A 4,439-nucleotide genomic window follows, 5' to 3' on the forward strand; every position below is an offset into this window, starting at 1 on the left:
CTTTCAACCAAGAAACACAAAACAAAATCAAGGCTGAGAAGTAAACACACCAGTGGTTTACATGCATTATTCCATGACTGAAGCCGATGAAGGTCCTTTTGACATTAACAGACACTGAAATAACGCAGTTTTTCATACTAGAAACAGAAATGAAAATGAAAGCACCATTCATTTTTGGCTCTGGGACCACAATTTATTAAACAACAAATGTCAAATTATCAAACATTATACACACAGCTATGAAGTTGGAGAAAAGAAGCTTCCATCTGCTTTGCCAGGCACATAAGGCAAAAATTTTCAGGGCCTGCTTGCCTGGCTATTGTCACACTGATTCGTGGGGAGGGAAAGCATTTAGAATTTTCTCTCAAAAATAGCCTATGAACACACTTAATGACTATATCTTAGGACAGACATTTTTCAGTCTGATCCCTTGCTTGTTTTCGTTATTCAACATTAAAAAAGCTTTCTGCAGTCTTTTTTGGTGACAAAGAAAAATAGGATAATTTGTAGTAAAGTGCTAATTGAAAAATTAATAGGATACTAGATTCCCATTTTGAGCCTATCATATTAATTACTAGAAACAATGTAAGTTATTAAAATGGACGTGCAGCATCTGAGAAAATCAAAAGGACTTTTTCAAAAATAGATTATTCACATACAGGTTTATAAACAATGACAGCTTGGGCATCATACCAACAATTGGCTTCTGAAGGTGTTAAGAGCTTATTAGCACCCCATGGAAGGACTTGTTTCAGTGGGAATCAATGAACATCAGATGTGTGTTTCTCGGCTTGGTTCCTTATTTATTGGCATTTTAGAATTAGAGTTCTAGACTTAAGAAGAATTTGTCCCTTATTTTAGATAAGGTAACAGACTCAAGATTAAATTTCAGCTCATACAGCTATTTAATAGCAGAGCCTGGTTTAGAATCTGCTGCTGCTAAGTCACTTCAGTCGTGTCCAACTCTGTGCGACCCCACAGACGGCAGCCCACCAGGCTCCCCCGTCCCTGGGATTCTCCAGGCAAGAACACTGGGGTGGGTTGCCATTTCCTTCTCCAATGCATGAAAGTGAAAAGTGAAAGTGAAGTCGCTCAATCGTGTCTGACTCTTTGTGAACCCATGGACTGCAGCCCACCAGGCTCCCCCGTCCCTGGGATTCTCCAGGCAAGAACACTGGAGTGGGTTGCCATTTCTTCTCCAATGCATGAAAGTGAAAAGTGAAAGTGAAGTCGCTCAATCGTGTCAGACTCTTTGTGACCCCATGGACTGCAGCCCACCAGGCTCCTCCGGCCGTGGGATTTTCCAGGCAAGAGTACTGCAGTGGGGTGCCATTGCCTTCTCTGGGTCTAGAATCTAGGTCTCCTCAAATCTAGACTCGTGGTCTTTCTAAAGATCCACACTGCTCTTAAGAAGCTCTGTTTACTTTTCAGGGCTGGCCTCACAATCTCTTCTGAAGATAAGTACAAATTATACAAAGGCACTATTGATGGAGGAAAATTTAATCCCAAAGGAAATGTAATGTTTGAAAAGTGTTAATTGTGAGGAAATGTTAATTACAATGGTGTAAAAAAAAGGCAATTCCACTTTGGCTCACTATAAAACCAAATGTATTTCCATTTGTTCATGTCCTCCCATTTTGTCAACTACAGGGAACCAAGATGACAGTTAAAAATGGAATGGATCATGATAAACTCTATATAATTAGGGACAGAATATTTGTTGTTTTGTTTTGTTTTCCAGCAGAAGATTCTTCTGCTTAACTGATGCCTAAAAGACATTAATAGGTTCTTATGATGCAACAGAGCCTGAAAACAGCCGTTGCTTCTGCAAACCAGATTGTCTCCAAATACATTCTGTGTAAATGGCAGCATTTCAGGAAGCCTTTATATATGTATTAGGCAATCACTCTGCTAAGAGCAGCCGTGTGCTCTATGAGGGAAACAGGACAAGCCCAGCAGTTTCTCTAATGCATGATCACCTACAGTCCCTGAGCTCCTGAAACATTACAGGTAACTTTGGAGTTTCATGGAAATGGCAAGGTCACTAAAAGGTCAAAATGAACATGATGGAACTGCTGACTCTAGTGCGACCTGACATGTATTATTATTCAAATTCTACTCATTCTTTAAGGGATACCTGAAACATCATAGGTATTCAAATATATCTTGACTAATTTCTGAACAATATAGGAATAATGCTAGTGCTTTAAGATAAATGATACCTTTTTGCAATCAATAGTAAACCAATATATAACCATGGTTAATATGAGTTAATAACTCCTTTAAGCAGAGAAAAATTCAATTAGTGGGCCTTAAATTTTTCTTAGCCCAAGTATAAGTTAAAGGCAGCTAGGAATCTCCAGGTCCTAAACATTGCTGTGATCTTTCATAGAGATGTATACCCACTAAACAGGCATGCAAATTTTCTTATAATATTTTTGTGTCATTTCACAAACATTCTTTCTGCATTTACCATCTTGACTCCCCCAGCTTCATCAAAAGTGCAGCTTGTAGTGGAGATTCTCTGACATTCTGTCTCATCAGAGACTTAGAACCAAATGAAAAGACTAATTACTAGTGATTATTACTTTGCCAACAAAGGTCTGTCTAGTCAAGGCTCTGGTTTTTCCAGTGGTCATGTATGGATGTGAGAGTTGCAATATAAAGAAAGCTGAATGCTGAAGAATTGATGCTTTTGAACTGTGGTGTTGGAGAAGACTCTTGAGAGACCCTTGGACTGCAAGGAGGTCCAACCAGTCCATCCTAAAGGAGATCAGTCCTAGATGTTCATTGGAAGGACTGATGCTAAAGCTGAAATTCCAATATTTTGGCCACCTCATGTGAAGTTGACTCACTGGAAAAGACCCTGATGCTGGGAGGGACTGGGGGCAGGAGGAGAAGGGGACGACAGAGGATGAGATGGCTGGATGGCATCACCAACTCGATGGATATGAGTTTGAGTAAATTCCGGGAGTTGGTGATGTGTCGACAGGGAGGCCTGGTGTGCTGTGGTTCATGGGGAAGCAAAGATTCGGACACGACTGAGCGACTGAACTGAACTGAATATCATGTTTTCTTCAATAGATTTAGTTGGGAAACTTACTTTTTCACTTTAAAATCTCTTTTCTTAACATTTATGTAACCTATAATCACCATGAAACACTGGCCATTTTAAAACCTTAAACCTATATGATAATATTAAGTTTTATTACTGTTAGCAGCTTTGTTCAGAAATGCTATATTTGAAATCAAATACGGTAAAATTTATATTTTTCTAAACTTGCAGTACTGTCTAACTCCAAATAAGATGATTATTACACATACAATCTTTCAAGTGAAGTTGAAAAGAAAATACTTCTGTGGTTTTCTGACAAATAAGAATAAGAGCAAAACACATGTTTACTTCCATATTAAAAAATGCAGATATTCTTTGACACAATTGAGTTATTTTAAAAATCACTTTATATATATTAAGACAGATTGACTTACTTCCTTCTCTGGAATAAAGGCACTTGGTCCTCTTGTCAAGGGTTGAGATACTCTGATTCTTTTATCCTGTTTTTAAAAGAAAAGTTTTATGTATTAATGATGACTTTCTATGAAAAGTTAAATTGGTATAAATTGCTAAAGTATAAAATAAATGGAATAAGTAAATAGAATTATGTAAACTCAAAGTGTTAGGTCTTGGATTCCGCCCCCTCCAGCTCCATAACAAACAACAACAATAACAACAACAACAGCAAACAACCTATGGGGTCATTGCATGAACAAGATAACGCGACAGACAAGCTCCTACCATGGTGCTGGGCACACAGGCAGGCTCCTCAAATGTTATTTCCCTCAGTCGTACTCTATAGCACCAGAGATTTTTTTAGCCCATATGTGACATGACTGGAAACCATCAGCTTCCGTAATAAAATCATATCTAACAGTATACTAGCACACTGTTGAACCTCAATTTGAAGCTAAAGGAAAAGTTGGATTCTAAGAGTATTACACACAACCTCCTAAAGCAATGGTCTGATTTCTGTTTTTCTTTCTGAATAAAATAGGAATAAGCATATCTAATATAAACCTCTGAAGCTTTGGGTAAGAAAAATGTAAAACATGGAGAAGTAGAGGTTAATTTCACCTGAGAAATGGAGACTATAATAATGTTTATTGTTCTATCACTATTCTACTTAGTAGTAATAACTGCCAGATCACCAATGGCATGTCTGTGTTCATTTCAACTTTTTTAAAAATATTGTTTTTGTGTCCCCATTTAAGTACATTCATCTATAAGTCAGAAAAATTCCCATCAGGAACAAACTTCCTCCTCTGTAGGCATAAGGAAGAGCAAGAAGAGTCAGAGGCAGGCTCTCTGGTTTTGAAATGCTTCTTACCAGGAGAAGAGACAGGAGGAACAGCCACTTGACTTTCTATAATAAAAGTAATAA

Source organism: Bubalus bubalis, chromosome 16 (genome assembly GCF_019923935.1).
Source record: "Bubalus bubalis isolate 160015118507 breed Murrah chromosome 16, NDDB_SH_1, whole genome shotgun sequence".
Taxonomy (NCBI): domain Eukaryota; kingdom Metazoa; phylum Chordata; class Mammalia; order Artiodactyla; family Bovidae; genus Bubalus; species Bubalus bubalis.